Here is a 13,201-nt window from a genome sequence, read left to right on the forward strand (position 1 = left end):
AGTGTGCCATAACACTATCAGCCAGCCGCCGTCCTATTTATTGGACAATAGTGCTCATCTGGTCAACTAGCCCAGCATTATCAACTGGAGAATCTGGGATAGATGCGCTAGAACACTGACGAGGTTGAATTTTAGGACAGGTCTGACTACTGGGTGCAACAGCCTCCCCAGTCACAAATGAGTCATTTTCAGTATTTACATCAAATAATGCTCCACCCAATACTTTATCACCCATCGAAAATGGGACAGGGGTGTTAAAGAACCCTCTACCTCTACCCCGACAGAGTGGAGTCATGTTTGATTGTCCAAAATGACTGAAACTCATCTTGACAAAAGTCCAAAATCATTCAAAAGAAATATAATTTCACAAGGATTTATAACACTCAGATGTGCTACTTAGGCTATGGTTGAAAACCCAGATGGCACAGTGGAGCCCCAGCGACGTGAAGATCAGAAGTCACCATCCCAGTCCGATGTAGTTCTGGACGAGTCACGGCACCAATGTGGCCTATGTGGTTCTGGTGGCTTCTTTTGGTGTTGTAAAAATGACAGGGAGCTCAAGCTGGCATCAGCTGGTTTTCATTAATTCTCCATTTTTTCAATGATCCTCATGGCTCTGCATTACACATAAACAGCATCAAGGTAAGGTCAATCTCTAGCATGAAACAAGTTCCTTGTCGGTGATTCTCATGGCTCTGCATCAGTGTTGTAGTCAAGTCACTATGCCTCGAGTCCGAGTCCAGGTTCGAGTCACCAGTGTTCAAGTCCGAGTCAAGTCCAAGTCATTAAAAAAAAAATCCGAGTCGAGTCCACTACTCATCCGAGTCGAGTCACTATTGACGTGTGATGTATGACATGAAGCAGTAACATTCCATTGCACTAATAACTCTTTCGCTGTAGTTACCCTTGGTTTTACTCGGTAAAACTACCGTCTCCTAACCATGGTTTTTAAACATTGTTGTTATGGAACGCACAACAGCGACTCGAGGTACGCTGATAGGCCGCATATGAAGGATGTTGAAGCCGCAAGCGGCGTCGATCGGCCCTCGAAGCCAAGCGCGCTCCGGCCTATTGGCCACCGCCGCGGTGCCGGCCGGCGGGCGGGGTTCGCGCACCGCCGCGGTGCCGGCCGGCGGGCGGGGTTCGCGCACCGCCGGCCGCCCGCCACCGCAGATGCTGTCACGCATTTTCCTCGCCCGTCCACCGGGCGATTCCCACAAACGCGTTCGGCAGCGTTCCCCCATGACTCACAACAAATCTGGAGCAGATCGGTCGATGCAGCGAGGAGATACAGCCGTTGGATAATGATAATGCATTTGGCCACCGGGCCGGACTAAATTGTTCGGCGGGCCGGAAAATTTATACCGATTCCTGGACGGTGACTACAAACAGAAAAAAAAAAAAATAGCTGCTGACGCCATGAACGCCGAGCAAGAGAAAAACAACGACTTAACTTTCTATCAACTTGGCCAGTTTTCCAGTCTTTCCGAGCCCTCGACACTCAAGCCATCGTTTGAGCTGAACGTTGGTATGTTATTCCACAGTTCTACCAGTAAAATGGGCGCCTGGACATCCTCTTGTGAAAGTTTAACAGCTGTAAAGTCGGTCATATCCTTGTATCTGTTGCATGTGTAACGGCTGGTTGCTACGAGCGCTCTCACACTGTTTGCCCAACCTTAGCGGCAAGGGGCGTTGCTTATGAGATGGTGACGTCACGTGCGCGGCACGACATTTAGATATTAAAATCATACACCAAATAATATTCTAATGACATATTAAAATTATAGCCTAATTATATAAAAAAAAGTTGAGTCTTTTTCTCAATTTCCGAGTCAGAATGATCTGAATGTAGGAGTCCGAGTCCAAGTTCGAGTCATCAGTGCTCAAGTCCAAGTCAAGTCACGAGTCTCTAAATTTAGCTAATGACTCGGACTCGAGTTCGAGTCTCGGACTCGAGTACTACAACACTGCTCTGCATTACACATAATACCCCGCTCTTCCTAGGGTGAATGCAGTACCCCGTTTTACCAGCAGATGGTAAATTTTAGCAGGATTTAACCTGAACCAATTCAACTATGTTACATATGGGCTGTGTGGAGTTCTTAATGAAACTGTGTGCTTTCACTTAGCCAGCTTAAGACACTGCCGCATTTAGAATAAATGGTTAAGCTAAACTCTGAAGTTGAGTCCTCCTTAGACAGTGTTTACAGTGGTAAGCTATACCTGTCCTTTGGTTTTCTAGAATTGTGTTGTTACTGAAATGTGCTGTATGAATAAACTTGCTTTGCCTTGCCTTATGCAGATGGCGTTACACCTCATTTTACACTGGCCCTAGCCTATTCCGCCCACCTCCACACCGCTGGGGTCCACTCTATTCAACTAATTTTGGTATAAATAAATACAAATACTGTCACCTGCTGGACAGGAGTTTTCCTCATAACTTCCCCATATTGGGCTGTTTTATGTAAATGGCCCCTAGCAAATGGAAACACATCAAACTTAAACATCCTAAATGTTGGTTTACCCCAGAAAAAGCAAAGCCTGGGGTAAATAGAACACGGAGATGTTTATTGCAGATGTCAGACAGGAGGCACTGTTGTTGTGATGTTGGTCTACTCTGTCAGTGTGCGCAATGTATGGTGAACAACCACCCACTTTAAGTTTCCTCAGGCAATCAGCATTATGTATGCCTCTGTCAAGATGTAGTAATGCGGCATGTTATATTGTAGGTGATGTACCCGTGCTACCAAAATGAGAAAAGTAATTACTGTAATTACTCTATCACAGAAAAATATAAGGCCATTGATTACAGCGCTGTGTTGTAACACCATTTGTCATGATTTAGGTTTTTGTTTGTCTTGGATTTTTCCGAAAATCTGCTCCACTCCCTTCAGCTACCACTCATCCTCCAATCAGGTCAGCCACTTACCCGCCACCATCTGTTCCCCTGTCTATTTATACTCGGCTCATTCCCCTGCTCACTGCCAGATCTTATCTCCTGTGCACTGCTGTTTTGTACGCTCTGGTGAGCCTTCTGCCTGCATCTGATCAAGTCTAGTTCTGCCTGCATCTGGTTAAGCCCAGTTCCGCCTGCATCTGATCATGTCTGGTTCTGCCTGCAATTCCTGGTCAGTCTGGTTCTGTTTTCCTGTCTCATCCCGCCACTACTCATCCCCCCAATAAACTTTTTAAAACCTAACTCTATGTCCGGTTTGAATAGCGGGTTCATACTTGTAATCATTACAGTACGATGTGGCCATCATGAACCTGTCGCCGACAGAGTTTATGGTCCGGAATTATAATTATGATGGACACTTGGGCTCTGTTCAGTGCTGAAAGCAGTATCTGGGACTCACCTGAGGTCTCCATGGGAACTTCGTTCGAGGATTCCAGACTGGCAATTTGTCCTCCTGGAATCGGTCCCAGACGGCATTTCCCCTGCAAGAGCTCACCTACTCAGCATCGTCTGCCTCCTAGCTGTCCTAAGCACCAACGTCAGTTCGCCAGCCCTGTTTCTGTCCCTTTTGAGGTTAGTCTGGTCATTGAGTCCTTTACACAGCCAGTCCAGGCTGCAGAGTCGCCATCTCGGTGTTCTGATCCCCCAGGAAGGAGTAGACATCAGCGGAAAGAAGCTTTCCCCTACTCGTCAGCCAGCGGATTCTTCAGCCGACTCGCCCCAGCCTTAGGTTAGCTGTGCATCTGTGTTGTAACCGCCTGTTTCCACTCTCCCTGCAAACACTTCCTTGTCTTCACCCAGTCCGGCTGGATCGATCTCGCTGCCTGCCGCAACTGAGTGACCTAGAGCTCCGCCCACCGATTCCTCTCACACCACCCATGAGGAGTTGGAGGACAAAATTAAATCCTTTGTACCCATTATCAAGAGGCTTGAAGAGACTCTATTAGCCTTTCTTGAGGAGAAGTTAAAGGAGCTGGAAGAGAGTTACAGAGCTGCTTTAAAGACTTTTTATCACCATCCTGCCTCACCAGCCGTTTATAAATCTGCTACCAGGGGTCATCCAGCAACCAATATTCCTGCCACAGAGTCTGTTTACATCTTAGAGGACGCATCTGATTCCATCCAAGTCAGAGAGGTCGCATCTGAGCCCATCGATGACAGAGAGGACGCCTCAACTCCTGTTCTCATCACTGAGAGTCTAGTGGATGCCTCAGCTCCTGTTCTTGTCATCTGCTAGAACTGCTGGTCCCTGGGCACCATGTTTCTGGTCATTTCAGTCCCCGAGCTTCAGGACATATCAGACCCCACGCTTCAGGACAATTCTGACGCCAAGCTCAAGGACACGTTTGACGTCAAGCTCCAGGACACGTTTGACGTCAAGCTCCAGGACACATCTGACACCAAGCTCTAGGACTCGTCTGACGCCGAGCTCCTTGCAAGGAGCAGCTCGTTATTCAGAGGTGTTTGACTTATCTGTTCGACTTATCAATGTTTGATTTTTCACTGTTTGACTTTTCAGTGTTTTATTTTCCAATGTTTAATTTTTCAGTGTTTGATTTTTCAATGCCTAATCTCTTCAGGTTTAAGCCTTTGGTCATCTTGGCCTCGCCTGTCTAACATCCTGCAACACAAACACTTTCACCAACCAGAATAATGGATTTGTAACAGAGTGTTACGCTGAGAAGAGAGGTGTGTATGGAGAGTAGAAGGGGTGTGGGGGGCGTGTTTGACCAGTTTTCCAAATATGGTTGTAGCCAATCAGAGTGAAGTCAACAAGGTACAGTTGCACATCATTACCGTACCCAACCCGGACATAACAACAAGCTTATGTTATTTTTTTATGAAATACATATGTAGCAATATCAACTACAAGAAATGGTTTATACAGTGATGGCATCTTTAATATAGGTTTTTGATAAAATACTTTGACTTTGTTATTGGTACCTGTGTGAGCTAGTTTTGCTTTCTTGAGGACAGAGAAGTAACTATCTAGTGACACTTTCACTTACCTGCCACTCCAGTCTCCTCATTTAGTCTTCTGCAGGCTTGGTCCTTTCTGGACTTGTCTCTGTAGTAATAATTGGTTGAGTCATACAACTAAGGGCAACCGCAGATAGCCACTATCGGTTTTTACATTTTATTCCATGTTGAATGAAAACAGCTTTGTCTCTGCTGCAGTACTTCACCTTACGTCACAGCCACATCCAGTTCCTGATTAGTTTGTTGCAATGCAACAAGACACAAAAGTTCAACTTTTTCAACTCCAGCCATTGTCCCTTTGCATCCATTGCAGGTGTTGTGTCACTCTGGCTTCGCTTTAATAGTCAGAATTGTACCTTTTGCGTTGCTAGAAATTGCCTCACTTTGCGTGGCATAGCTCCTGTGTTGCACCTGTACATGGGGATAACATGTAAACCAGTTGCTTTTTTTTAACTAAGAATAACTTCCAAACTTAAAATGCTCTTACATATTTTGGCTCTGACAATGTTTTTTATATATTTTAATATTTTAATAAACTTCCTTCTTTAAAGTTTTGTTTGTAAAGGTATTGATATACTCTCAAAAGGAAGTAATGTCTTTCGTGCCTACGTAACCATGCGTGCCTACGTAACCATGACAACTTTGAAAATTGTTAGTTATGATATTAACGGAGTAAATTCTAAAAAAATCCTAACTCAATTAAAAAGGTTTAGCTGTATAATTGGGCTTCCACAAGAAACTAATTTAAAATGAGAGTGGGTAGGCCATGTATTCAGTAGCCTCGTGAGACCATCCTGATCTCGCGAGCTTTCAAGGTTTCACTCGCAGATCAGTCTGGATACTCTCCGTTGAAGAAAATTTGGAGCCGTTCACTAAACGAACGTCCAATCAGCGTTGGCTTTGAGGCGGGTTGAGGTGTGACGCAACGGGAAGCGCGTCAGTTCAGTCTTAACAGCATGGCGGCTTCAGCCGATGAAACTAGCGTTAGCGTGGCTATCGAGCAAGTTTTATCGGAATTACAGAGTATTTCTTTGCTGAGCTAACGAGCCTTTACCTGCAGCAGCAAGAGTAGCTTGGCTTGTGGTTGTGTTTTCGTCGTCGCTCTGTTACGAGCGACGACGAATCTGATTGGTTCATTTGGCCCGTCTATCACCAACATAGGCCAATCAGCTAACCAGTATTTTCGCCCCTTCCCAAAATTACTTCAACGGAAGGTTTCCAGATGGATATGCGGAGCAAATCTATCTGGCGGAGTCAGGTAATGTATTCAGTGCATCCTATGAAAACTATAAAAAAAAAGGGTAGTAGCTATACTGTCATAAATCTTTATGCTCTGTAGCAGAAAATGTACTCAAGGATAAAAAGGGCCGCTGGATATTTGTTATTGGTTCGATCAGAGGAATTACTCTAACAATTCTGAATGTTTATGCTCCAAATAAGCATAATCCAGGTTTATAATCCAAGAGCTAGCCCAAATTTCAGCATGACATTCTAAAGGAATAATGAGGATTTTAATTGTGGCTTAAACCACTATATCAACAAATTTCCATTTAAACAAAAATATAATTTTTTAAAAACAAAGGCACTGATAATTTTGCTAGAGGAGTTGGGGAGTGTTGAAATATGGCTTGCAAAAACGGCAAAGGTCAGAGATTACATACATTTCTTAAAAGTTAATTAAAGCCACTCTAGAATTTGTCATGTTCGCCTTTATGTGTTTGGCCCACATGCAGAAAACACTCGGGGAAAACAGTTCAGATCTCAAGGGTTTTATTATAATAGAGCCACGGGGCGGAGCCACGAGGAAGATCTGTCACCGCAAATTGGGGCACAACGGGGAACCAAGGCCTGGAGATCGGGTCAGTCTGGAGATAAGGGAGACACGATTAATTGTGGGTGAAGCAAGGGGACTCTACGGAGAACCGTAAGCTTACCACAAAGCACGGGAACCAAACCGGGGAGGAAGCGGTGTGGACTCAGCCCTGCCTGCGGGTGGAGTTGGCAGGCGTCCGGGAGAACAGTGAGCGGAGGCAGATGTGGGTCCGAGCAGCACTGGGGAATCCAGGGATCCAGAGCAGCGGGTGGAACCAGGTGAACGTCAGAGGTGGTCTTGGATCTGGGTGGAGGGGAACCGACTCGGAAGGAACCAGAGGGATACTTGAGGCATCCACCACGAAGGGGAACACAGGAGCACAAGAGGTACCTGGGAAACACAGAGGAGGGTTTTTAGTTCTTTTTTTAACCTTGTCAGGCGAGAGGCAGTGGCCGATTATGCATACCACAATGGCAACACTCTGGCATCCACCCTCTGTTCGAGCACAGTTCTTATAGTGTGGCCCGGTGCTGCTGAACTGTCTGCAGGTGTGTGCGCTCCGCCCACCAGTTAACCCCGAACACCTGTGGAGAGAGCAGAGGCATCAGAACCGGCAGCAAGCTGCACGGCCCTGCTGGCTGAGTCCTGACACCACCCCTCCCTCAAGGGTCGCCTCCTGGCGACCCAGAAGAGGAAGAGGAGGGAAGGGAGGAGAGAAAGGAGTCAATGAGGGAACGGTCAGGGATGGAGGAGCCGGGGAGCCAGGATCTGTCCTCAGGACCACGACCAACCCAGTCCGCGAGGTATTGGAAACCTCTACCTCGTGGATGGGAGGCCACGATCCGTTGGATCTGGCGTCCGTGGTGGTCCTGGGTGGGTGGAGGGGGTTCGGCCGGAGGGCACAGGGGACTGGAGGTAACTGGCTTGATTTGGGACACGTGGAAAGTAGGATGGACGCGGGAGTGAGACGGGAGACGAAGACGGACAGAGGTGGGGCTGACGATGGAGACAATCTCGTAGGGACCAGTGAAGCGAGGGGACAGCTTGCGGGAGGCGGCTCGGGAGGGAAGGTCTCTGGTGGAAAGCCAGGCTCGCTGACCGGGGTGGTAACTGGGGGCTGGGACCCGCCTCCGGTCAGCGAATCGGCGGTTCTGTTCGGTGGTGTGGTTGAGGGCTTGGATGGTTTGGGTCCAGAAGTCCCTACAGCTTGATGTGTTCTTGTACGGAGGGGACGGCGATCAGTCGGTTGTCATCTGGAAGTAACGGGGGCTGGTATCCTAGGGAGATCTCAAAGGGGTTTAGTCCGGTGGCTGTAGAAACGTGGCTGTTGTGGGCGTATTCGATCCATGGGAGGTATTTATTCCAGTCAGAGGGATTATTGGAGGTGAGACAACGGAGGGCGGTCTCCAGCTCCTGGTTCTTCCGCTCTGTCTGACTGTTGGTCTGCGGGTGGTAACCGGAGGTTAGAGTATACCGGGCCCCAGGGCCACGGCTAACTCCTTCCACACCCGCGAGATGAAATGAGGACCACGGTCAGACAGAATCTCCTGTGGGATCCCATGCAGGCGGAACACATGTCTAACCTGTCTAACCAGGAGCTGGGCCGTTTGGAGAGCAGAGGGGAGTTTTCTGAGGGGGATAAGATGGCAAGCCTTAGAGAACCGGTCAATAATGGTGAGTATGGTTGTCATTCCTTGTGACGAGGGAAGACAGGTGACAAAATCCAGGGCGATATGGGACTAGGGGCATTCAGGGACAGGTAAGGGCTGGAGGAGGCCTGCAGGGCGTCTGTTGGAGGCTTTGTTTTGGGCACACACGGGACACGAGAGGATGAATTGTTTGACATCACGGGACATGGTGGGCCACCAGAAACGACGGGAAAGAAACGCTAGGGTGCGATGGATGCCAGGGTTAGCGGAGAACTTCTCAGAGTGGGCCCATTGGATGACACAGGACCTGGCTGAGGAGGGAACATAGGTTCGATTTGGGGGGCCTGTACCAGGGTCAGGGTCGGACTGTTGAGCTCAGGAAATAAGATCTTGAACCTCCCAAGGCTCCAAACACACAGGACGAGGGGAGGATGGTTGCTGGTTTCTTCACGGAGTCAGGGGGAGAATAAATGCGGGACAGGGTGTCGGGCTTTAGGTTCTTAGAACCGGGGCGATAGGAGATGGACAAATTAAATCGGGAAAAGAAAAGGGACCAGTGGGCCTGTCTGGGGTTCAACCGCTTTGCTGTCTGGATGTAAGCCAGGTTCTTATGATCTGTCCAAATGAGCACGGGCTGCTCGGACCCTTCTAGCCAGTGACGCCACTCCTCCAAGGCGAGCTTGATGGCTAGTAGCTCACGATCTCCGACATCATAATTCCTTTCCACCGGGGACAGACCCCTGGAGAAGAAGGCGCAGGGGTGTAGCTTCTGATCCTGGTCCGAGTTCTGAGACAGGACTGCACCCACCCCAGTATCAGAGGCGTCGATTTCCACCACAAACTGCTTCTTAGGGTCTGGGTGGATCAGGATGGGTGCTTGGGAGAACCTCATCTTGAGGTTAGAGAGCGCAGAGTCAGCCTTGGAGTTCCAAGAGTAGGGGGTCTTGACAGAGGTGAGAGCATGGAGAGGGGCGGCGATCTGACTATACCCCCTGATGAAGCGTCGGTAGAAATTGGCGAACCCTAGGAACTGTTGTAGTTCCCTTCTGGTCTCGGGTACCGGCCAGTCTTGGACCGCCTTGATCTTTTCGGGGTAAGATCGGACCCGCCCCCCTTCAAGGATGAGTCCGAGAAAGGAGACTGAGGACTTGTGAAACTCGCACTTCTCTGCTTTGACGAACAACTTGTTTTCCAGGAGGCGTTGGAGGACTGCACGGACATGTTGGAAGTGTTCTGTTGGGTTTCAGGAACAAATGAGAATGTCATCCAAGTACACAAATACAAAGATGTTCAGGAAATCTCGGAGGACATCATTCACAAGAGCCTGAAATACTGCTGGGGCATTGCACAGGCCAAAAGGCATAACCTGGTATTCGAAGTGTCCGAGTGGCGTCTTAAAGGCTGTCTTCCACTGATTTCCCCGGCGAACCCGCACTAAGTGGTAAGCATTACGCAGATCTAGCTTAGTGAAGAAGAGAGGAGTGGGAGGGGATACTTGTTCTTCACAGTAATGGCGTTTAACCCCCGATAATCAATACATGGGCGAAGGGAACCATCCTTCTTAGAAACAAAGAAAAACCCTGCCCCTAGCGGTGAAGACGAGGCACGGATTAGCCCAGTAGCTAAAGACTCCTTAATGTATTTCTCCAGGGCCTGACGTTCTCCCTGAGAAATGTTGTAAAGGCGACTAGTCAGCAGCGGAGCACCAGGCAAGAGGTCGATCGCACAATCGTACGGGCGATGGGGCGGAAGCGAACTAGCTTGGGTCTTGCAGAAAACCTGCCTGAGATCGTGATAGCGCTCGGGCACCAGTTTTAAAATCTCAGGATCAGGCTGAGAACTAGACTGCGTGAGAGCCTGTGACAAGGGAACAGCTGACTGTAGACAAGTGGCGTGACAACTAGGCGACCAGGTCTCCACCCGTCGCTCCGCCCAATTGATGTGCGGATTGTGTTGCTGTAACCAAGGAAACCCAAGAACAACGGGGGCGTGCTTAATGGGAAAAACTAAGAAAGAGACCCATTCTCTATGGTTGCCGGAAACTACGAGTTCAAGAGGACTCGTTCTGTGGGTAATACGCGGAAGAACCCCGCCATCCAGGGCAGAAACCTGGAGAGGCGAACTCAAGGGAACTGTCACCAGCTTAGCCTGGTGAACAAAAGAATGATCAATTAAATTAAAATCACACCCGGAATCCACAAGGGCGGATAACTTAAACGTGTCCCCAGCAGACAAAATCGCCGCTTGCAGGCAAAGACGCGGAGGAGAAGAAAATGTAAACTTAGGCTTGCCCGCCGGTTTCTCCGCTAAAACCGACGGACCTGATCTTTTGGTCAATCTGGACAATCCTTAATAAAGTGAGCAGGGGAAGCACAATAAATACAGAGCCTCGCGCTCATGCGCTGCTGCCGCTCATCAGCAGAAAGCCTAACCCGACCCAACTGCATGGGTTCCGGCGGGGGAAGGAGAAGCGCAGCAGCGGGTCTGATGGGGGTCCGCTCGATTGGAGCCGGCCGGGTAACTGGCAGTCTCTCGGGGCGGCTCTTACCGCGTGCCCGTAAGCGGTTATCTAACCGCAACCGCCAGCGCGATGTATTCATTTAAAGTGGCGGGTTGCTCTACCCGTGCCAGCTCGTCCTTAAGGGACTCATCGAGAGCCTGGAGAAAAACAGATTTTAAGGCGTGTTCCTCCCAGCCGGCCGCAGCCGCCACGGTACGAAACTCAATGGCACAGTCTGCTACCCGTCTGCCCCGCTGTCTAAGAGTCAGGAGTCGCTGTGAATCCTGTGCCTCGTCGGACTCGGCTGCAAAGACCGTTTTTAAACTCTGAAATGAATTCACTAAATGTGCAGCCGAACTGTTGACAATCGGGGGAAACGGGGACTCTGCCCATCTTAGTGCTCGGCCCGTTAAAAGCCGCAGGACAAAGAGATCTTGGAGTGATCTAGAGCGAAGGTTCGTGGCGAATTGTTGAAAGCTAGGGAGCACTGGAACAAAAATCCCTGACAATCACCAGCCTCTCCGGAGTATTTCTCCGGAGTGAGCGAGGGGGTTTCGGGGACATGATCTGACGTCACCGCTGACGCAGCCTCGGGGGAGGGGCTAGGAGGGCTCGGACGGAGTAGGCTGGAGGCTTGCATTGAACATGCCGGCCAGCTGGTTAATCTGGGCCGCTAAACCCTGCATCTGACTCTGCAACCCCAACATTGAGGTATCTAAAACCTCGGATCTGATCCTGTTGAGCTGTTAACATCCTACCGAGTGCCTCTGCTGAGTCTGTTTGGCCAGAGTGTTCTTCTGTCATGTTCGCCTTTATGTGTTTGGCCCACATGCAGAAAACACTCGGGGAAAACAGTTCAGATCTCAAGGGTTTTTATTATAATAGAGCCACGGGGCGGAGCCACGAGGAAGATCTGTCACCGCAGATCGGGGCACAACGGGAACCAAGGCCTGGAGATCGGGTCAGTCTGGAGATAAGGGAGACACGATTAATTGTGGGGTGAAGCAAGGGGAATCTACAGAGAACCGTAAGCTTACCACAAAGCACGGGAGGAACCAAACCGGGGAGGAAGCGGTGTGGACTCAGCCCTGCCTGCGGGTGGAGTTGGCAGGCGTCGGGAGAACAGTGAGCGGAGGCAGATGTGGGTCCGAGCAGCACTGGGGAATCCAGGGATCCAGAGCAGCGGGAGGGAACCAGGTGAACGTCAGAGGTGGTCTTGGATCTGGGTGGAGGGGAACCGACTCGGAAGGAACCAGAGGGATACTTGAGGCATCCACAACGAAGGGGAACACAGGAGCACAAGAGGTACCTGGGGAAACACAGAGAGGGTTTTTAGTTCTTTTCTTAACCTTGTCAGGCGAGAGGCAGTGGCCGATTACGCATACCCACAATGGCAACACTCTGGCATCCACCCTCTGTTCGAGCACAGTTCTTATAGTGCGGCCCGGTGCTGCTGAACTGTCTGCAGGTGTGTGTGCTCCGCCCACCAGTTAACCACGAAACACCTGTAGAGAGAGCAGAGGCATCAGAACCGGCAGCAAGCTGCATGGTCCTGCTTGGCTGAGTCCTGACAGAATTGACTTATTTTGTATTTCCAAAAAAGAGGTCCACAGAGTAGTGGAAAGTCATATCAAGCCTCCAACTATTTCAGATCATGGACCAGAGATAATGTCATTAAGAATAGATCTGGAGAAACCTTTTAAAGCTATGGAGATTAAATTTATCACTTTTAAACAACCCAAAGATCGTCCAGTATATGCAAATGTAACCCTTTTTTTTAGATATTAATGATAGTGACATGATTTCCCCTTCTATTTATAGGACAACTGCTAAAACATGAACCTGAGGGAAAAATTATTTAATTTTCTTCAAAATTAAAAAATATCGTGAGAAAAAACAAGAAAATCTACAAGACCAAATAGGAAACTTGAAACCGAACATAAAAGGGAAATTAACAATGGCACTATATTACAGGAGCTGAAAAAAATTTAGACAAGATTTTAACAAACTCTTACGACTTACAACATACAGTAAAAGGGGGACGCTTTACATTTCCCTTACCAAAAAATATTATGAGGAGGGGAAATAAGCATGTAGAAGTGTATTAGCATTTCAGCTTAGATCACAGACAAGTTTGGAACAGTTACATGCCCATTATCCAAAAAGGTTGGAATCAATTCCCAAAAAAATAGCAAATGCATTTTCAAAATACTACAAACAATTATGCTTCTGTGATTACTCCCAACAAAGCAAATAAAATGAAGTAATTCTTTTCACCAATTAATCTGCCAAATTTAATGAGA

At 48.6% G+C, this 13,201-nt stretch overlaps 1 long non-coding RNA gene across 1 annotated transcript; it reads right to left on the reverse strand.

Annotated features, from left to right (window-relative positions):
• Nucleotides 1-6,689: 6,689 nt before the first annotated feature.
• On the reverse strand, nt 6,690-8,409 carry LOC118561341. Its single transcript, XR_004929973.1, has 3 exons — nt 7,216-8,409; nt 6,871-7,139; nt 6,690-6,801 (listed from the first exon to the last, which is right to left on the reverse strand). It is a non-coding gene; the product is annotated as an uncharacterized LOC118561341 (long non-coding RNA).
• Nucleotides 8,410-13,201: the final 4,792 nt, after the last annotated feature.

This window comes from Fundulus heteroclitus, unplaced genomic scaffold, assembly GCF_011125445.2.
Source record: "Fundulus heteroclitus isolate FHET01 unplaced genomic scaffold, MU-UCD_Fhet_4.1 scaffold_610, whole genome shotgun sequence".
In the NCBI taxonomy this organism is placed as follows: domain Eukaryota; kingdom Metazoa; phylum Chordata; class Actinopteri; order Cyprinodontiformes; family Fundulidae; genus Fundulus; species Fundulus heteroclitus.